This window comes from Neophocaena asiaeorientalis, unplaced genomic scaffold (genome assembly GCF_003031525.2).
Source record: "Neophocaena asiaeorientalis asiaeorientalis breed wild unplaced genomic scaffold, Neophocaena_asiaeorientalis_V1.1 scaffold45, whole genome shotgun sequence".
Taxonomy (NCBI): domain Eukaryota; kingdom Metazoa; phylum Chordata; class Mammalia; order Artiodactyla; family Phocoenidae; genus Neophocaena; species Neophocaena asiaeorientalis.
This window is the reverse complement of record NW_020174642.1, coordinates 1,373,503-1,396,254: the sequence shown is the minus strand read 5'-3', so window position 1 is coordinate 1,396,254 and position 22,752 is coordinate 1,373,503. Positions and strand designations below refer to the sequence as shown.

Sequence of the window (22,752 nt, the reverse complement as noted above, 5' to 3'; positions counted from 1 at the left end):
ACATCCCCACAAACAGGCTGTGAGCATCCCACCCAGGCAATCAGTTGCACTGGTGTGATAAGGCTGGTCCCTGCTACGTGCTCCTCTGACTGTGACCCAGTGACATTCAAACACACCAATAAAACCCCTCATGACTTCTGCTACGTACTCCACCCTGACCCCCAGTAAAGGTACTTGCCCATGGGTCCTCTCTCTTTCTCGGCTCCCTACCTGCTTGGCTGAGCTGCTCCCTGGGTGCTTCTCCCATATGGCACCCAGCGTGGTGTGCCACGCCTCCCTCCTATAGGACCTGTGAGTATAATCAATCCTTTAATTTCACATGCCTCTCTGAGTGTAATTTCCAACATGCTGTGTTGGTGTGATCCTTAAAGAGCCCAAGAGGAGGACTTTCTCCACCATTTACCACACAATAATATAACGTGTATATATGTACATACATACATTATATATATGAGCATATGTATATAAACATATACAGAGAGAAAGAGAGAGAGAAAGATATGAATCAATTGATTACAAATTATTCTAAGTGAGCTGTGTTGGACTTGAATTACAACCGTATAATTACACTCACTATTTTATGTTTGAGCAGTCTGGTAGGAGCTCCTTTGTGCCTTTTCAACCAAAGACTTCACATCCTATAAGAATGAACACCTTATTCGGTAATCAGGTACCCACCCTAGAAAGTTATTCAGCCAACACCATCTGGATTAGAGCTGTTTAAAAGTAACTGGATCAATCCCCATTTGCCCGAAGCCTTTACACGGAATACTTCTTCTTTTCTTTGGGATGCAGAGTCACCCCCAAACTACAGAGCCACTTGGCGATTAAGGCAGGATGGAGGTGCATTTGATAACTTAATGCAACTTTTAATCCGCACTTAAAACTCAGATGTGAAATCTACACTTGATCTTTCCTGCCTTGGAATTGGCCAAATTAGTGGCTCTATCCCCACGTACAACAAAAGGCTCTCAGAAACACTCAGGGAAGCCGACCAACCAGAGGGCCCAACACAGCCCAACACATGGATGCGGGGGCAGAGAGGTGCTGCCTCTCCAAGGAGCCCCTGAAACAGCCTTTCAACTCCAGACTGTTAATTTCCCCGGCAGCCCACGCTCAGGATGTGTAAGATGATCAAGGTGGCTTGATGCGCTCAAGGTAGAAAGACTTTAGGGCATGCATTTTGAGCTTTATTCAGTTAACTGGAAAATTATATAGTGATTTCACTACTCATAATAATAAAACTTTTTCCTTGAAGATGATGACTGGTGAGCAGCGCTGTAAACCTCAGAAAGCTATTTGGAAGGTTAAAATGATTGGATTTAGGGGCAGGACAGATTTGCTGTACTTTTGACTAAACACGCTTTGTTCCCTAGGCAGTTAAACAAAACCAGAGCAGGGACGTTTCTAAAACTTGCAACAGGTGTAAACTTCGTATCCAAGAGGCTGTGCTGAACAGGCCAGGTGACCTACTGTATCTGTTACAGCCTCCTCCTGGGTTTAACAGGATTTTGGGCAGGTCATTTCGCTGCCCCCTTCTTTGGTTTCACCTTAGAATTAGGGGAAGTAGCAGCATTTCTTCTTTTGTATTTTGCAGAAACAGGGGAGGCTGGCAAATGTAAAGAAATACGGGCGCCCGCACGGTAATCAGGCCGGCCTGGCCTTAATCATTATATTCACCTTTAATTGAGTCCCTGGCATGCTGGCCCCTGGTGTAAACCTTCTCCAGTGGACTCAGCTTCACTCAATGGCCCCAGGGACCCACGCTTTCTTCATTCTCCTATGAGCTCTTTATTTACTTTTCTGTATCCTTCCCTGGCTGACACCTGTTACTTCTGACGGCCCTCAGCTTACACTTTCTATTCTGGGTCTGTCGCCTTCTTTTATACACAACTGTTTGGGTGACAGTTGAGCGATTACATCCTGTTATGTGTACTTTATTCACCACCGTGCTGGAGTCTTACTCTACCGACTGGCTTCTGGCCATCTTCTGGATGGCTAAGTAGAGGAAAATCCAACCCTGGTTCATTGGTATATACAGCTGACCCTCATGATAATTCGCAATGTTTCTTGCAAACTCGCCTACTAATATTTATTTGAGACCCCCAAAATCAATCCTCCCAGGGCTTTCCTAGCCATTCTTGGGAAAATTTGAGTCAGCCAGTGTGCGTGGTCCCAGCCGTAGTGGAACCAGGTGACGCTCTGCCTTCTGGTTTCAGCTCTCATACGATAAACGTGGGTCCTTTTCATAGTCTACCTAGTGCCAGGTTTGTCACATTTTTGTGCTTCGTGCTGGTGATTCTGCTGTGTCGAACAGCCCCAAGCACGGTGGTGCACCACTGTCTCACGTTCTCAAGCGCAAGAAGCTGGGATGGGCCTTACGGAGAAAATACACGTGTTAGAGGGGCTGTGTCCAGGCACGAATCACAGTGCTGTTGGCCGTGAGTTCAACATTAATGAATCAACAATGGGTATTAAATAAGGTGTCTTTCATGGAAGCAACCTGAATGCCCATCAATAGAGGAATGGATAAAGAAGATGTGGTACATGCATTCAATGGAATATTACTCAGCCATGAAAAAGAACAAAATAATGCCATTTGCAGTAACGTGGATGGACCTAGAAATTGTCATACAGAGTGAAGTCAGAGAAAGACAAATATCATATGATATCACTTATATGTGGAATCTAAAAAAAGTGTACAAATGAAGTTATCCACAAAACAGAGTCACAGATGTAGAAAACAAACTTATGGTTACCACGGGGTAAGGGAGGGGAGGGATAAACCGGGAGATTGGGATCGACATATACACACTAATATATATAAAATAGATAACTAATAAGGACCTACTGTATAGCACAGGGAACTCTTCTCAATACTCTGTAATGGCCTACATGGGAAAAGAAGCTAAAAAGAGTGGATATATGTATATGTATAACTGATTCACTTTGCTGTACACCTGAAACTAATGCAACATTGTAAGTCAACTATACTCCAATAAAAATTTTGATAAAATAAGGTGTCATTAAGCAGAAACATGTATAAAATTAGGCTGTGCGTTCTCATAGGAACAATGTCTCAATATTTGCTAATTCAGTGCTATACAGCAGGACTCTACAGAACATACCACCTCGAATAATGAGAACCCAGTGTATTTCTATACTAAGGATAGAGTGGGATTTACACAGCCACAAAAGCGCTAGCCTTTGTAGGCAATTCAAACATGCAGAACTGGGACTGCCTTCAGAACAAGTCTCCATGTGGCAGGACTCGGTCTTTGCTTCAAAAAATATATATAAGTATTCATTCTTCCTTTTTATAAAATGTTCAACCTTTAACAAAAGCCTTGTCATCTCCTAGCTCACGATGATACCCGCGACAGCCCGCTGTGATGTCAGGGAAGTATTCCACTTTCGGCGGCACAAAAGATCTCACGCCCCACTGGTGATGGGGGCCGGGGTGAGTCCCTGCTCCGACTCTGGGCCTGGGTCTCTACTCCAGGTTCAAGGGCCCCTCATCACCCCTGCCTGAGTCCAGGATGCCGAATAAAGGAGGAACTGCTCACCACTTCTCTCTCTACACCTCGTCATTGTATTGTGCTGAGTGATTTTAAATGCTGTGGTAGAGGAGCACAGTGGGTGTCTGGTGGGCAGGGTGCAATAACAAGAGACATCTGACCCATCCGAGGAGGCGGCGAGGAGGGCTTCCAGGTGGGAGGTGGTGCCTGAAGAAAGAGCAGGAGGTAACCAGGTGAAAATAAGCCTCAGGCAGCAGGGGTAGATGTGCAAAGGCTCAAAGGGAGCTAGCTAGACGTTCGGCGTGGCCAGTGCACCGGGTATGAAGTCAGGAGGGAAGGCTGACGAAGTTAGCGAGGTCTTCCTACGGAGTTTGCATTTAACCTGAGGTCAGATGGGAGCCACTGCAGGCTCGAAGGCAGGCAAGTGATGCTGGTCAGATTGGCAATTCCGAGAAATCCTGAATCCAGTGGCCTGTGTTAGATGGACTGCAGAGACCTATGAAGAAATTAGGGTGGCTGCAGTCCTCTGGGGGGCAAGGATGAAGGCTTGAGCTAAGACAGGGGCAGAGGGACGGGGAGGGAGGGATGGAGATCAAGAGTCGACCTCGTGGGTCTACGCCCCGCGCTGGTGCACAGAGCCAGCCCCACGCTCAGAAGAGCCCAGCTCTTGGTTTAATGCTCTGCTGTGACCACCCTGAAACCCTTCAATAATTTCATCTTCGAACTTGTGTTTTGTAAACGAAGCCCCATAGGCCAATGGGGCATGTGCTCGAGCAGAGGAGACCCCCATAACCTAGGTTTCCACTGTTGTTTCCTACCACATTGCCATGAACTGTTTGACATGCCCCGAGCATCGAATTCTGGCAGAAGCGCGATCTGACCAGCAAAACTCAAAGTGAGCATCAGGAAAGCGTGTTACATCTCCAACTGGGTAAGCAGAGATGCTGACAGCACTGAGAGACCACAGTCTCTGTTAGAATAGGAATCTGCTTTGAATGAGGAAGGACGGCAAGGGCATTGTAAGAAATAAGGACAACCAAGAAACCCACCGTATCTTTTTTTACTTGTGTTTACATTAGCCAGATACTTATGTTGAACATGATGACACAGAAGGAAAGGGAAAGACAGAGGAACCCACGGCTTCTTTTCCTTTCCATCATTCCTCACACCTCAGTAAGAGACAAGGTAGAGAGCAGCAGCAGAATGGGCAGTATATACACAAAATAAGAATGTATCACTTCTGTAATTCCATGTACCCGCTCAACGCTCTTGTATTTGTATTTAAAACTAGCATAGCCTAATATGAACAATAAAATCCATGCTAATAATTTAAAGTGTCCATTTTTTTTCTCTTAGAACAACATTGAAGAGCAAATAAAAACCAGCGTGACAAGAAAACTTCGTATTTTAGTGCCTTAAACAGCTCTTTCCCCCGATTTTTGAACAAGGGGGTCCCTATTTTCATTTGGCATTTGGGTCCTGATTATGCAGCTGGGTCCAGACTGAAATGACAGTGATTTAGCCCTAGAATCGGTGGGAATGGGGGATGGGGATGAGGGGCACAGGGACAAGGGAGACTTAGGGATGCCTCCCAGGTTTTGAACCGGTGATGCTGTCCTCTTGGGAATCTAGCATCAAAAGCAGGGTTTGTGACTCTGTTCTGAGTGCCCGTGGGGCATCCCAGCAGAGTGTCCAGAGTCAGAAGCTCCAGAGAGGGACCTGGGAGGAGGGAAACCAGGAAGTGATCGGCACACAAGTGAAACTTGAGGGAACGACTAGTGTGGGAAGAGCCGAGGGCAGGGACGCCGGGGAATGCAGACCTTCAAGAGGTAGAACAACAGAGAAGGCCCCTTAGAGGAGACCGAGAGGGAAGGAGGACAGGAGGGAGGAAGAGGCACAGGGCGGCTGTGAAGGAGAGGTGAGACGTAAGATGACGGCCAGAGGTGGATATTACAGGGTTGAGTAAAGCGGGGTTTTATCAGCTCAAGGGACCTTGAGCAAACTGCCCCACCTCTCTGAGCCTCAGACAGGCATCTATAAACTGAAGGTAATGATAACAACTCTTATCTCAGGGGACCGTTGTCAAGATTAACTGAGTTATTATAGGCACGGTGCTCAGAACTCTGCTGTATTAACTTCCTGCGGCTTCTGTAACAAGGTACCACAAATTCGGTGCCTTAGAAGAACAGAAATGTATTGCCTCACAGTTCCGGAGGCCGGAGATCCAAAATCAAGGTGTCGACAGGGCCACGCTCCCTCTGAAGGCTCTGGGGAAGGCTGTGTTCCAGGCCTCTCCCCTCGCTACGGCAGTTCCTTGACTTGTGGCAGCATAACTTTACTCTTCACGTGGCCTTCTCCCTGTGGGTCTCTCTGTGTCCAAATTTCCCCTTTTTTGAAGGACAGCAGTCATATTGGATTAGGGGCCACTGTAATGACCTCATCTTAACTTGATTACTTCTATGTAGACTCTATCTCCAAATAACGTCACAGGTACCAGGTTAAGACTCCAATATCTTTTGTTGGGGGGGGGGACATCCAGAGTCAGCTGTGCATAAACATTCATCTTTATCATTATTATCTCCATTAGTTGTTGTTTGGCTCCGCGGTATGAGGAAGTGACCGAGGGACAGCGTGAGTTTGGGGAACTTAAATTTGTTGTGGTCACTTTCTCCATGACAATGCGACGTTTCTCCGACGGCCCAGGTGAAGGTAAATATATGAAGTAAGGAGAAGGAACAAAGAAGAGGGAATGACACATTCTTATAATGAGCCAAAGACAGCCATGAGCAGAAATACCGACAGCAGTGCAGGAGGGAAACTGCTTGGTACTCAGAGGCCCTCGGGAGGCCTGGTATACCAGATGGACAGAAATAAACACCATCTCCGACTCCACCTCAGTCAATACACTGTCCCCTATGTGCACGCACAAGGCAAACCAAGCTTTGATAATTTATTAAAACAAGTAATAGGCTTCGTCTGTGCAATAAGAAAGTCTTCTGAGCCAGAAGCAAAACGGATGCATTCCATCAGTTGAAGTTCTAGCGCTCTTTGAAGTGGTAAAATCCACATCTGATCTGAAGATACGCAACAGATAATAAACAGGTTGAGTTACCGGAAGTGTCAAGCTGGTCACGATCTTAACAGGAATTACATCTGGGGCTAAACTGGAAGCTATTGATCCCAAAGGAAAAGACAGATGGAGCTGCGAGGTGCACCAAAGCTTAGAAAGACTGAGTTGCTCTGATTTAGATGGAGGATTAAAAAGGAACATTTCAGTCCTCACCAAAGCCACACGTAAGCAGTCTCTCTTCTTGCCCCTCTCCCTAATCCGAAGCCCCTTCCAGGACAAATGCTGTCCTGTCACTTCATCCCAACGCCAGGAGCAACATTGGCAGTGCCTTTCCTGGACCAGTTCCCTTTGCCAAAGCTCCAGGTTCCAGAACCTTTTTATTCTTTCCCCTCTTCTGCTTTAAGACTTGCTTCTCCTGAGTTCAAGACCCTAACTGCTTTGCTAGATAGATTGCTACCTACAGTGACTCAGTTTGTGTGAGGATGGCTGATGATGGCATCTGTCATCCAAAAGACACCTTCACCAAACATCAAAGTCACTTCGGAGTAACGGGGTGACCGACATCCCATTCCTCCCCATGCAATGCACAGAAAAGAACACAGCTTCATTGCTGTAACGTCCTGCCCAAATGCATAAGAATAAAACATCAGACAAATGCAAACTAAGGGACAGGCTATTGAAAAAAAAAAAAAAAAAAAAAAAAAAGGAATAAGGCGAATGTGATAAAATGGAAACGTTTAAGGAATCTGGGTGAAGAGTATAAAGGAAGCCTTTGGACTAGTATTACAAATTTTCTGTGTCTGGAAAAATAATAATAAATATTTAATATTGAATAAATATATGGACAGATTTAAAAGCGTGCAATGCTTTCCAGCAAATGCCAACCTTGACTGAATGTCAGAACCACCTCGGGAGATTTAAAAATATCAATGTCCAGGCCCCAGCCCAGAGATTCCAATTCAATTAGCCTGGGGAGGAGCTCCAGACATCAGTGTATTTGAACGCACCCCCAAAGTGATTCTAGCGTGAGCCCAGAGGAATAATAAACAGCCAGGTCAGCCCGTGGTATTATCAGGAAAGGGGAGAGTTCTGGGCTGGGGTCTTTCTGAACCTCTCACATCTGCTCCTTTTTTTTTTTTTTTTTTTTTTGCAGTACGCAGGCCTCTCACTGCTGTGGCCTCTCCCGTTGTGGAGCACAGGCTCCAGACGCGCAGGCTCAGCGGCCATGGCTCACAGGCCCAGCCGCTCCGCGGCATGTGAGATCTTCCCGGACCAGGGCATGAACCCATGTCCCCTGCATTGACAGGCGGACCCTTAACCACTGCGCCACCAGGGAGGCCCTCATCTGTTCCTTCTGAGAGCTGATCCTGCGGGCAGCACGGTGACTCCGAACAGGAGTGGAGTCCTGAGTCCAATCTTGGTCCTGCCTCTGATAAGCTGGGAGACATCCTGGCAGATCCCTTACTGGTACCCAGCCTGTGTTCTCTCCGCTGTGGGCTAAGGTTAACCAAGAGCAGCCTCTGGGAGAAATAAGCTTTCCAGTAGGAGGATGCATAGTTCAAAAACTCTTGCACCACTGAGCCCCGATGCCCCGCGGTGGGTTTGCACAGGATGACAGCCTGAAATCCTTGTGATGTCCACGTGGCAGAAAGGGATTAAGGCGAGTAGGGCTGATCAATTTCTGGTATTGCTGGAAGCTTCTGTTAGAGTTTGGTGACTCCCGGCAGCCCTCTCCCTGTCCAAGGACAGAAATCTAGGAGGGTTCTCGGGAAAGGGCTTGGAGGAGGCATGAGGACACCAATCCTCCTCCATGTGGCAAGGAGGCCAGCTGGGGAGGCCAAGCTCCCAGGGAGGAACTGGGGCAGCTGGCACTGGCCCCTTCACGAGGCAGCCTGACGGGGGCTCTGTGAGAAGAAGATGCCCTCACCAAAAGCTGAGGCCTGAGGCTCCGCGCTGATCCCCTACCTCAACTCTGCCCAGCTCTAGACATCTATAGACCTTCGTGCCCTGCTCAACCTTCTACCACTGCGCTGCTCAGTACGGCGGCCCCGGGCCACACGTGGCTACTAGGGACTTGAGATGCAGCCAGTCTGAAATGAGATGTGCTGTAAGTGTAAAATACATACAGCATTTCCAAGTCTTCATAAGCAAAAAAGAACATAAACTATCTCATTAATAATTTTAAAAATACTTATTAGGGTGGAAATGATACTTTGGGTACATTGGGTTAAGTAAAATTTCCTATGGAAATTCATTTCACCTCTTTAACTTTTTCTAATGTGGCTACTGGGATATTTAATATTACCTACATGGATTACGTCATATTTCTATTGGACAGCTCTGTTTCTGAAGTCTGCATATTATCCTTTCGTGACTTAATTCCTTGGTGATAATTGTATTAAAATCCAATCAAGGAAGGATTTAGTATGCAATGGCATCAGCCCTGGGCCCCGAATGCCCTGCAGTGAGAAATGCTTAACCCTTTCCCCTGGTTCTCAGGCTTCGGTGATTCCAGCAAATTCACTCTTCCCCAAAGCCAGCGGAAGTGCAGATATGGTCAGGTAAAGTCCATACCTCACGGTTTCTGGAATAATAATGATGATGATGATGTAATTTAAAACTAGTACTTAGCCCTGCAATTTTAACCCAATCTGTGAGACTGAATAACAAACATCTGACATTCTTAACGTAAGACCCTCAGTATATCAGACTGCATGTACTCCACCTAATAATTTACCTTGCCAAAGAAAGAGAATACATAAGTGGGTCATGAAGATGAATGGTGCAGACTCTCATGAAAGACCCTGAGGCAGTAGCAAGTTACATTCCAGAAGGTTCCAGAAGGTTCCATGGAAGACTGTAGTTTGAGCTTGGTTCACATGTCACTGTCTGACTGCATTCTGAGGATGAAAGGCCCCGCACTAGCTACACACACAGGAGCAAATAACTAAGACATTCCCTTTGGCCAGACCTTCCTCACAGTAACAACCTGGGGCTGTGGAGAGTCATGGTGGGTTTATCTGTGTTCAGTTTCCCAGGACTGATCTTGTCCATGGTCTGATTTTATTTTGGACCCAGCCTGGGGCGATCCATGTTGCGTATGGGGTCTACACGTTAAATTTCCCATTATAAAAAAAAAAAAAACACCTGAAATTCAGTGACTGTCCAGGTCTTTAAGGGAATTTTCTAGAAACCAGGAAGAAGGAAATAGAGTCTGTTTTGCTGAGGACCAGTGGCGTTGGAAGCAGGGAAAGTCACTCCCATAACATGGACTGATGCTTGGTTACATTGTGAGAAATTTTCCCAGCCTAGAAGCTTTACAACCTGGTTCAGCTGAATCCAATGGTTGAATAGAATCCCTTGGTTCTTTGTTTAAAAACACAGTATATAATCTTTATTAACACAGAGACATAGAGGATAAATGTGTACTCTATATTAACAAGTCTATATGATGAAAAAAATCACTGTTCACTGTTTAATATCCTGGGAAGAAAACAACTAGGAAAGAGCACCTTCATAAAATGTTTTTTTCTGCTTATTTTTATAACATCTGTATCCGGAAGTAAATAACAAATGCTTGGAGCATTTGGGAAAATCAATAATGTCTCTAGGCCTACATTTTCAAAAGTGTATTGTTAAAACAGAGACTCACAGACACAGAAAACAAACTTATGGTTACCAAAGGGGAAAGGGAAGGGGAGGGATAAATTGGGAATTTGGGATGAACAGATACACACTACTATATATAAAATAGATAAACAACAAGGACCTACTGTATAGCACAGGGAACTATATTCAATATCTTGTAATAACCTATAATGGAAAAGAATCTGAAAAAGACTATATATATATACACACACATATATACATATATATACGTAACTGAATCATTTTGCTGTACACCTGAAACAGTGTAAATCGACTATACTTCAATTAAAAAAGAAAAAAGTTATAATTTTTAAAAAGTGTATTGAGAAAAAGAGAAGATCTGGCAAGAAGATGCTCTGTATATGTGCATATATATATATACACACACACAGAGAGACAGTCAAATAATCAAATATACATATACAGTCAAATATGTTTTTACCTTTATTGCAGGAAGTCATATTCGTTTTAAAGACATACTGTACTTTGCTTAGGAACGTGGTACCTTTTTATTAACATGGTGTCAAGGGAAGATGCTTCAATTTCTTAATATAAATGGATTCTGAACACTCAAGTTCTGTCACACCAGAATGGGCGGAAATGAGAAGAAGCAGCAAAGCCCTCCCATTGGACGGCCTTCTTACATCACCCACTTTAAAATTAAATCTGAAACAGAGTTCTGACAGGCCTGCTATTTTCTTCAGTGCCAAGAGCCACACAATAGACCTTTTTTTGGACAAAGCTCTTAAAATGCTTGGAGATTCAGAGTTACTGAGTCACGAAACTCTCCAAATATTGCATACCCATTCCTGCTGGTGCCCCTGCCTGCTCTTTTGGAAACAATACTATATTTTCTCTGTGTTTGGCAGAAAGAAAGAAATATTTTAATTAGTGTTGCAACCTGTTTGAAAGAAGGGTGACAGAGAAAGGCAAGCTCTGACAGTGGTTGGCTGTCCGCCGGTCTGGTGGCCTCTGGGCAGGGGTTGTAGCTATCATTTCAGAGGAATCTGTTTGATTCTCCTTCTACTCAGTGTGGGCCCTACAATGATGCCTGGTCCCATGACCACAGAAGCTTCAAATGTGGCCTGATAAGGTGATAACATTCAGCACAGAGGGGTGGGCAGGGTTGCACTGAAATAGTAATAGATGATTCATCCGTGCAAGTAACACTCTTAGAACCGTCTCTGAACAGGTCTCTTTACAGAGTATATAACAGGCGGCACAGATGGGGACACAACGTTGCACAGAAATGTCAGCGGGTATATGTGCTGTCAGTCTGTGGATGCAAAGGTGGGGGGCGGTTAGACAGGGTGCAGGAAGAAGGGAAGCAGGAACAGAGGAGGAGGAAAGTAGGGGGAGGCAGTGAGAGGAGCCAGGGAAAAGCAGATCTGAGCATGGTTTTCAAGACTTGCTCTCTTCCTTTTAAAAATTCAAATCAAATTGCGCCCCCCATCCTGCCCCGCGCCTAGGATTGTTTCAGTGAAGTTGTGAAATAATTGAGAGGTGTTGCAAACACATCCTCGCACTGCGAGCGAGCACGCGACTTCAAGTCTAAACACCTCTGTGTCCAGAGGGCTATCTTAGATTGACATTAACGATGGCTAGTAACTGAGCTTGAAATGAGGAGGACAAAAGGGCCAAAGACATAGGCAAGTTCCAGAGAGGAAGCCGGGGCTGAGGGGAGCCTGAAGAAAAATCTGGATGAGAGCAGTGCCTGGATTGCCACGTCCTTGGCTTTGAGGAACTGAACCCTTTTGGGTGGCTGCAGAAGGCAAGCTGGCCTTGAAAAGAGCATCGTGGAGCCACCTCTAGGTTTTCCAGACTCAACCTTGGTTTTTAAAAAATGTTCCCACTTTTTTGAGATTCCACACTTGTAGAACATAAAGCCACGGCATGTTGTCTTGTCTGGCCCAGCATTCCTCAACCTCAGCATGAGGACTGAGGACCTGATCATTCCCTGCTGTAGTGGCCATCCTGTGCCTTGTAGGATGTTTAGCAGCATCCCTGGCTTCTACTCACTAGATGCCAATAGCACCCCTAGTTGTGAAGAATCAAACTGCCTCCAGACACTGCCAAATATTCCCGGGGGGACAAAGTCTCCCTGGGTTGAGAATCATTGGCTTCTTTCCTTCTTTTTTTACTGAGATACAGCTGATGTACAGTATTGTGTTAGCTTCAGGTGTGCAGCACGGTGCCTCAGTAATTTTGCCGACTAGAATCCGTTACAACTTATTACAAGACAATGGGTATAATTCCCAGTGCTATACAGTAACTCTTGCTTATCTATTTTATGTATAGTAGTTTGCATCTATTAATCCCATGCCCCTAACTTATCCCTCCCCCGTTTCCCTCTGCTCTTTGGTAACCATTAGTTTGTTTTCTAAGTCTGTGAGTCTGTTTCTGTTTTGTATATACGTTCATTTGTATTATTTTTTAGATTCCATGTATAAGTAAATACCATATAGCATTTGTCTTTCTCTGTCTTATTTCACTAAGCATTGAGAATCACTGGTTTAGATTAAACATTAGGACAAGCTAAATTTTTCTTGAGTGAAGACAGCCATCTACTCTAAGGGACCGCATGGCATTTTTGGTGAAGACTGACAAGCCAAATAACCTGCCTTGAAGAGCCAGAAAGAAACGCAGAAGTCTGAGACGAGAGGAGACCGTTTTCCTCAAAGCACTGGTTTATGGTTTTAGGGATCCATAACACTATTTACACATAATCCTGGGGACAAAAATCTTGCAGCCCTTTGCTTAAAAAAAAAAAAAAAAAAAGGAAATCAGAAGAAAGGGACCTTCACACTTAAACTGAGGTTTAAAGAGGCAAAACAGAGAAGCCCACAGGCTCTGTTCTGTAGAATTCTCCACAGCCTGAAGGACAGACTCCACACAGCAGGTCCTGCAGCACCGGGGCCTTGAGGCCCCTTTTCGTGCTGGGGCTGCAGATGGCACCTGAGTCTTTATATCCGGTCTGACTTGTCCACAAAGCATTTGGCATTGTTAGCTTTGGAAGGTGTGTCTAGGCCTCACAAAATAGAAGAAGGTGTTTAAAAACGACTGTCCCTTAATTTCACCATCAAATGGACAGAAAAGAGGTGTGTGAGCCTGAACTTGAGTCAGTGTACATTTTTTTAATAGAAAGGAGACTATAATTGCATGCACTCCTTGAAGTGTATCCCTCAAAAGCTGTACAAATTGGCCTTCTAGATAAGATCGTGCGTTCTCATCTCCACCTGTCTCCCGCTGAACAAACAGAGAAGAGAAAGGGCTCCGTGACCCAGGTCTCTCTCGTTCCAGAGTACAGTACTATGATTGATTTATGATTGCTAAGCCTGAGACCTTCGGAAGCCGCCAAACATGAAAAGAGGGAAAAATCTTCTAAGTCAAGAGTAGAAAGGGAAGGACTTGGTAGCAGAGAGCCCTTCTCAGACTCTGAAACACTACTCTGAAAGCTGTCATGAGTATGCATCGCTCAGGCCCTCACAGACAAAAAGGGTTATTTTATCCAGATTATTCCCCCACATTGCAGGGGGAAAGGGACTCATTTGTAATCATCAAAGGAATGCTGACAGACTTGAAATGGGATTACATTCTATTATCCTCATCCGAATTAAAGATTTGTTTTGGAGATCTTTCTTAGGTTTCTTCCTCCCTGCTCCTCCAACCCCAAATGAGGTGATTTGTATTCATGGGACATCTGAGGCAGACATGAAATCAGACAGTTTGCAAACATACATTTCAGAGTCAGTGGCCTGAGTTTTGAATTTTAATGTTGCCTGCTTCTCTGTGTATAGAAAACTTGACTCTCAGGTCGAAACTAACCCCAAGCATCACTTCATTCCCTATCATGTTAATGCAGGAGAAATTCATCTCCAGGAGCCTGAGTGAGCAAGTGATACAGGTGTCCTGAAGTGCAGGTGTGAAAATGTAAAACCTGTACATGGGCAGTGTCATCTGGTAGGTCTATGGATACACTACTAAACCCTCAATTCCAAGCTCTGTGCTTTGGATACCATTTTGAGAATGTGACCTGCCAAATCTATTCTTCATCCCTCAAACTGCTTGTTATCTGTGTGACTATGAGACCACTGAGAAAGAAGCTTTCTCAGGACAGAACTGACTCTTTAGAGTAGGCCTATATGATACCTAGCACAGCATCTGATACCTGAAAGACCTGAGAACATTTCTTGTTCTTTCATACAGACCTTCCACTGTGTACTCACAAGGGAACTGATGCCCACCTGGTAAGGAGTACTGGATACCCTCAGGATGAAAGTCATAAGTCAGTGGAAGAGTTCAACTGGGTCAAAAAGCTATCTCTTGATTTTAGCTGCCAAAAAGACAAGATATCTTAGAGAACATCTCTATCAAGGCAAGGAAATGACACCCTCTAAGCAGGCAGACAGCAAAAAATATAGGTAAAGTGCATTAGAAGTTATACCATTTCTTTGCCCATAATTTCTTTTCTTTATATGTCAAGCCTTCCTTCTAGACTCCGTGTCCTTCTTCAGGAAGTATATTCTTTAGTAGTTCTTTCAGTAAGGATTTATTAGTGGTAAACGTGCCCTTATTTCACACTCACTCTTGAAGATAGTTTAGCTGGGTATATAGCTCTGCACTGACAGTTTTTTTTCCCCCAGAACCTGGAAAATATTTGACTGGCTTCTGGCTCTCACTGTTATGGGCAAGCCTTTATAGATGAAAATTTTTTTCTCTATGGTCATTTTAAAACTGTCACTTTGTTTTAGCATTTTGTAGTTTTAATATGATAAGCATAAATTTATTTTTATTTATCTTGCTTGAGATGCTTGAATCTGAATCATTCATCAACTCTTGAAAATTGACTCTAAGGTATTATCACTTTGAGTGTTGCCTCTCCCTCATTTTCCCTATTCTCCCTTTCTGGAATACTGATCAGCTGTATGTTGAACCTTCATTCCATTTTCCATGTCTTATAAACTTTTTTCCGTGTCTTTATCTCTTTTGCGGCATTCTGGATAATTTTCCCAGCTTTATTTTCCAGTTCACTATTTCTCTCTTCAGCTGCATCTAACTTACCCATCAAGCTTTGAACATCAATGAATATATTTTTCACGTTAGTACATACATTTGATTTCTTAAAAAAATATGCCTGATCTTTCCTGATAGCCTTTCATTCTTTCTTCATGTTTTAGATTCTCTTTTATTATTTTATGTTTTATATTCCCTATTTTATTTATTAAAAACTCTGTTGTTTTTGCTGATTATTATTCATATAGTGTAATTTTGGATACTGTGTTCATAATCAACAGAATTTTATCTCTCAGAATCTGTGGGGCCTGTGTTGATGTTTCTATGCAGGGAGTATTTGTGTGTTTTTCCCGGGCACCCTGGGGCACTACTAACCTGGGACAACTTTTTTAGTTTCTCAGCTTGGGTTTCCTGGTAAAGGCAATGTGAATTCAAAACTCAGACTCTTGAAAAGGCAGACCTGTGGTTACATAGTCTCAACAGAGATTATTTTTTCCTCCAATCCTGAACCTAAGCTGAGATGTTTCCTTGTCATCTTTCTTTACAAGAAGGCTGATGTGTTTTTCATGCATCTTTTTATGAGTGTTTAGCCCTTCCATGTCCTGGCCTTATAAGGAGATCTTTATTCCAATTTCTCACTTGACATTGGTCTAATGCCTTGTCTCTTGCCCTCGTGTACCTATTAAATCCTGGTTGTAAAGCTCATCAAAGGCCCCAGTGTAGCCATAGGGTTGGTGCCAGCAAACTTCTTCAGTTCTCTGATCCCTCTTCATTTTTGTTCCCTGGCTACTCCTTGCATTTAGTCACTCACTCATGCATTTAAAGGATGCTTTTTATGTTTTATTCACCAGCCCTAAGTGTTTTGTTGGGGAAACAATTCCAGAACACCAGTGCCACCATATTTCCAGAAATGAATTATAGATCCTATCCTGTAATCAGTTAGTTGGGGCTGGACGGTGCTATCTCTAGACACGACATGGAACGGACAATACCTGTAAGTCCTGGGAAAGCTTTGGATCTAGTATATTAAGAGATAAACATTACAGAAGTGGCACTGTTTTAAACAACTTGTAATTTATTTGTTTTAGCATTAGAGAAGCCGCCTGCATTCAAATCCCCAAAAGTTACTTAGCCTCTCTTGATGCTATTTCTTCAACTTATCATAGCAGTATTCCCTTCGTAGCGTTGTGAGGATTAAATGAGTTAATAAACACAAAGTGCTGAAAGCACTGTGTGGTACACAGTGCTCTATGTTCTTGATACGTTATAGTATTTTTAACTAACTTCTCTTACTTGTCCTAAGGGAACCAAGTAAAGAATATACCCCTTACGATGGGTCAGCGTTTCAACTGAGATGGTGCACACACAGGGGCCAGCTAAGGGGTAGCAGAATTAGAGACCCCACAGGGAAAGAGAGAAGCTCAGAGAAAACAGATTAGAATCACTTGGTCGGCCACCCTCCCATCTGAGAGTCTCCTTCTATCGTTAAAATCTAGGTGGCTCTAGGACTGATGTTATTCAGGGAAGCTATTTCCTTCCAGAAAGATACAAACACACCAGCCTCATTAAAATAGTGGCTGAGGGCTTCCCTGGTGGCACAGTGGTTAAGAATCCGCCTGCCAATGCAAGGGACATGGGTTCGAGCCCTGGCCTGGGAAGATCTCACATGCTGTGGAGCAACTAAGCCTGTGCACCACAAATACTGAGCCTGAGCTCTCGAACCCACAAGCCACAACTACCGAGCCCAAGTGCCACAGCTACTGAAGCCTGCGTGCCTAGAGCCCGTGCTCTGCAAGAAGAGAAGCCACGACAATGAGAAGCCCGCGCACTGCAACGAAGAGTAGCCCCCGCTCGCCGCAACTAAAGAAAGCTCATGCACAGCAATGAAGACCCAACACAGCCATAAATAAATAAATAAATTTTAAAAATAAATAAAAATAAAATAAAATAGTGGCCAAGTATCATAAAAGTTCAGAATGCCTCGCCCCTAGCTTCCACGTCCATTACTTAGCTTGAATGACAAGAGTATGGATTTTTGAAACGAGACAGTTACGGGATTCACATCCTGCCTCTAAATTTTACTAGCAGTTGTTAACTGGGGTAGTGGGCATGGCAGGGGTAGGGCTGGGTCACACGGGAGCAGGTGTTCTTTCAGTGTATGTTATTTCCAAAGTGGCGCCTTTTCAAGAATTTTAAAGGTGCTGACAGGATGGCTGAGAAGACCAGTGGTCTCCAAATTTTTTAGATCATGAACCCCATCAGTAAAAATATTTTGAGAACATTTCTCCCCTATATTACATTTAGAAATGATGTTATAAATCAGCTATACTTCAATAAAATAAAATTTAAAAAAAAGAGATTATGTACTGTTCTGCTGTCGACTTGTATGGGGTTTTTTTGTTTTTGTTTTTAGTTTTTGTTTTTGGCCACATGGCATGGCTTATGGGATCTTAGTTCCCTGACCAGGGATTGAACGTGGGCCACGGCAGTGAAAGCACCAAGTCCTAACCACCGGACAGCCAGGGAACTCCCTCAACTTTATGTTAATTATAAGCAAAACACAACTTCTTTTTTAAAGATAGAAAAGAAACAAATAGAAAAGAACAGAAGTTCTAACATTTTTCTCCTGTATCCACTAATCACCTTGTGCCTGTACCTACTATGGATGAATTGTGATGAGAAGACGTGGAAGGAAGGAATGGGAAGAGGTCAGTCTACTCAGAGGGCAACTGAAACCACCACGGTCAATCCAAGGACTATACAGAAAGGTTAAGCAAACTGTGGCACTTTTTCTCTGGCTTTGTCCCCCACTCAGCACCCACACGGGCCAAGCCGCCCAGCCTGGCCCCACTCCTGGGCTGGAGTTAGGGTCTGCCTCTGCTCTGCTTCCTAGCTGGGAGGTCTTGGGCAAGTCACTTAACCTCTCTGAGGCTGGGTGAAGTGAGACTACTACTTACCTCACAGTGTTGCTATGAGGATGAAATCAGATAACCCGGTGCTCAATTAATTTTTACTCCCTTCCTTTCTGTTCCTTCCTTGAAATGGCTACTAGGCTGCCCTTTCCAATAAAGCGCCTGGGAGACCAAAGCCATTAATAACAGGACCACTCCCTTACCCAGACTCCTCTTCTCGGCTACAGAAAGAGCCGGGAGAACACTTTTCAAACGTTGTTACTTTCCATGGAAACAGACGAGCCCTTTGAGACACTTACTCTTCATCCCTCTTCTTCTGTGACAGCTGGACAACTCCTGCAGACATTTGCTTTATTTTTTCTTTCGTTACGAGCTGGCTTTTCGCTCCATGAAAGTTTTGAAAATGAAGACAATCCCGAATTAAAGGATGATGTGACCGAGGCATGCTAAAAAGAAGAGCTGTGCGTGTGTACATAGGCACACGTGCATGTATGTATAAGTATGTGCATACGTGTGTGTTGGAATGCAGTGGCAAACTGAGAGCTGGGAAAATACATCCTGGTCTCCCTGGTGGTGAGCCCTGGGGTGCGGGAGGGTGGGTGAAGGGAGACCCCGTCATGCCCGTGTCCCCCTGGATGAACTGACACAGAGACAGGAGGCAGCCCTGCCCTCTGACACCAGAGCAATGGTTCTCAACTCTGGCTGTGCGCTAGAATTGCCTGGGGGCTTTGAAAAAGAGACCAATGCCTGGATCTCCCAGATCAATTAAATCAGATGCCTTGAGTTGCTGCTAGAGCATCCGTACAGCTGTTTAGACTCAAGCAGTTCTAGTGTGCAGCCGGGGTTGAGACCCACTGCCTCTCTGAACACAACAGGAAGGTTCAACCTCTGCTAAATGGACAACTCCATCACGACCAAGTTCCCACCCCCGAGCCCCCAAGATCAACTGAATGACCATTTTTCTACATTCTGAAATTCCTGACCAATGAAATAGGAGCTAGGATGGGGCTTACTTGCTGAGCTGCAAATGATCTGATAACAAGCCCCACATCTTGCTTGCTTGGGCTACTGATTCCCGGGGGCGGGAGGTAGGACGTCAGCCCAGAGACCCACTTCCCTCGTGCAGTGCCCTTTCTTTAAGGTCTGAGGACATCTGGGTACAAGGAAGGCCTTAAAAGCTGCTCCGCTCCCCTTGTTTCTCACCTCCTTTCCTTTCTGCTTCCCACATTTACCACTACGTGCCCTAGGGTAAAACCAAACGTGTAAACATAGGGTCATGATGACTTTGTCAAAAGTCAAGAGTTTTCTAGGAATCCAAGTGGGAACTTGATGAATTTTCTATCCTTTCCTTCCCTCTCTGCCCATCAGCCCATCCATCACTTTGAACTTCTTTGAGAAGAAAGAAAAAAAAGAAAAAACACAAAACAAAACAGAAGAGGGAGAAAGGGAAGAGCAGATGCAGAAGACGGTGCCTGCTCTCGGCAAAGAGTAAAACCACCAAAAACATGAACAAGACCTGAGGGACACGGCAGACTAAGTTCAGGGATGCACTGAAACATCCCGCTTTAAAGCAGGACCAAATGTAGAGGGTCCTTAGCGTTTAATGGCTGGAACCAAAATGGCACCCCTCCCTCCTCTCTGCCCTCATCCTGCCTTGTTCTTTGAACAAAGATGATGCTGACATGACATTTCTATTAAAAAAAAAAAATCAGTGATCAGTTTGGACCTCTCAGGCTAAATCCTCAATTTGGGAATGCAGTCAAAAGAACAGAAGACCATCCCAGAGGAAAATGGATGAAAGCCAAGCACATTTGAGTTCGGGCTTAAGGATCAGAGGCAGTGATTTTGCATGAACTGTTCTTGCCTTCCTGGGATGTGTTTTTAATGCCGTGATGATAGCCTTCCAGTGGCCACTGGCAGCATCTCAACATCTTCAGGGAGGAGAGGGAAGGGGGTGTTTAGGGAGCCTGTTTCCTAGCAGGCTTGGAGGTCATTAGCACAAGTCACGAGCGTGGAGGGGGAGAAGCAGGCCCCGATGCAGCCTCTGGTTTATTAAGAGTGAGATCCGATGCTGGAATCCCTGGGGCCAAAAAAATCAATGACCCAGGAAAACTACAGCAGCTGACGGCCTCGGTAAAAAGCTCAAGGAAGAGCTGCAAAGAAGAGAAAGGCTTAAGTAACTTTCCAAAACTCTGCACCGTTCATCTCCCTGGAGGCCCTGTACTGTACAGACCATAGCTGGGACCCCTCTCATTTTGGCACTTTCTTTCACCTGGATTCACCATCCTTCTTCCATCCCCTTCTTCACGAAGGTTGAAGGGGGTCCCAAGTTCCCTCCACCCTCCCCCCTCTGTCTGGCTTTTTGATGTTTCCTTGTTTAGAAAAACAAGCAAGTAACTACATTGTCAAATGGTGCTCTCCAGCCCTCAGCTATTGCTGTCCGGCTCCGACAGGGAGGGTCCACTGTCTTTTTTCAGGCACTGGTTTCTACACACCCCTCCAAGTGCAGGAATAGGACCTCCTGTCCCCAGGAGAGCAGGCATCAGGCTTTGAGGCCACAGTGGGGGGTGGCAGGGGCGGAGGTGTGTGTTGGAGTCACGTGATCAGGATGCACTGCTTCAATGAAAACATTCAACTGAACCCTCAGACTGTCATCTTTGGAGCTTAGGAGTTTTCCTCGATGCCGTATGTCACATGGTTAGGGGGTCCCTAAAGGTTCATGAAGTTTCAAATCAAATGAATCAACTTTGAAGACTTCACCTTTCTCCCTGAGCCTTTTCTAATATTTCCCCGACGCCACACAAGATAGAATTTAGATCTAAGCCTGAGTGTGTCTGTGGTTTCAGAGAAGCTTATTTTTCTTTTCTTCTTCCCAAAAGGCTCCTGGGCACTTTCTCCCTGGTCTTCACATCACTGAAGAGCAAGGCTGCCCAGAGGAAACATGGGAACTCCTTGTGGGTGCACCTGGAAATATCACCGCCGACCCAACACTGGCTCAGGGAGTTTTAAACCCTGGAATTTAGGTTCCCATCCAAAGCAGGAGAAAATTCCTTTTATTGTTTAGTCACTTAGAAAAACATGTATGACAGCATCCATTTCCCAGGGCAGAGCATCCCTGTTTGAGAGCTCAAGTTCACCCTCTGGAACAGTTGCTCCGTACAGACAATTCCAAACCTGGGTGGTAACCTATAGACTGCTTCGAGGATTGCAACTGCTCCACTAAAGAAACAAACTCTAAGTGTCTTTAATCTATGAAAACAGTCTAATGGTTACACCGCGATTTACCTAAAGCAATATTTGTTCAGTTACGATGATGTCACAAAAGAAGGGCTTGTTGGCTTTCAGTTCTTTCCTTAACAATATTCAGAGCTTGATGGTGGCTGAATTCAGAACTGCTTTCCATAGCTTAAACCAGCAAAGAGAGAACTCTTCTAGCAGCCAAGAAAGTTCTATTACCAAAAAAAAAAGTCAATAGCACTTGATATTCAGCAGTTTCCCAGCACATTTACCATAGCGCTCTGACCCTGTGGTGCTGGATTTTAAGGACCACAGTTTCCTTGCCAAATAGACATATCTTGGCTTCCTTTGCTAGGTGGAAACACTGCCTTGATATTAAATATTCAAAGCAAAGAAACTCTGACCCAGGGCTCTCAGCTAACAATGACATTCTCTGTAAGTAAACTAGAAACCCAACTCAGCTTCTGATTTGCCAGTGTCCCCTGCCATGTACTAGTTTACTGCACAAATAGGGCTGAGGAACGACTCCCGTTTGCCATGATTATACCGCAAAAGACCCTCAGGCAGGGATGCGGGAAGCCTGGACTTGGCAGAAGATGCTGGAGAAGGGGAAGAGTAGGATTCAGAGCTGCTTCCTGGGCAGGGCAGGGGCGAGGAAAGGGTGAAAGGCCTCCAACCTCGCCAGACGGAGACCCAGGTCCGATACAGTTTGCAAGGACGTTGTTACTCTAAGCAAGCGCGGCCGTAACGTAAGAATGCGGCTCCTATAGCCCTCGTCAACCCAGAAACTTCTCTCACTTTGCTGCGCCACACCTACAGCGCCAGAACTATCTGAGATCAGCTGCGGAAGCCTTGGTCGCAATCCCCCCAAAGAAAAGCCTCATCCTTTACTGGGAGGGGGAAGTCGTTATTTTTTTGTTAAGGCGATAGGGGACGCGCAATGGGGGATGGAGGTGGGGGACGCTGGTGCCTTTTGGCGGTCAAGTCCTACCCCTCAGTCTCCTCTCTGTTCTGTAAGCTTCTACTCATCTTCTTACTGCATCTCCACCAGACCTCCCATCCCCTTGGGCTTCCCTCGTGCCTGTCGGCGCAGACTTCAGGTCAAGTGTCCTCTGGGCTGGATTCCTTACGTGGGCACCTGAGAGGCTGGCTGGGGCACACCCGGCCTATGCAGAGAGCAAACCAAGTGCAGCGTGGACCACAACACGTGTTCCAACAGCGCTGAGCGCGGCACAGGACTCAGTTTAAGGTATTTTAAGCCGACCCGCATCCATCGGAGTCGGGTCCCTGACCCTGGGAAATTGACGAGGAAGTCAACTCATTGAGGGAAAAACTCCAAATACCCTACTCATAC

At 45.1% G+C, this 22,752-nt stretch overlaps 1 protein-coding gene across 3 annotated transcripts in view; it reads right to left on the bottom strand.

Annotated features, from left to right (window-relative positions):
- EVA1C (eva-1 homolog C) overlaps positions 1-22,752 on the bottom strand; it is an 82,880-nt gene that overhangs the window by 59,432 nt on the left and 696 nt on the right. The window lies entirely within an intron of this gene.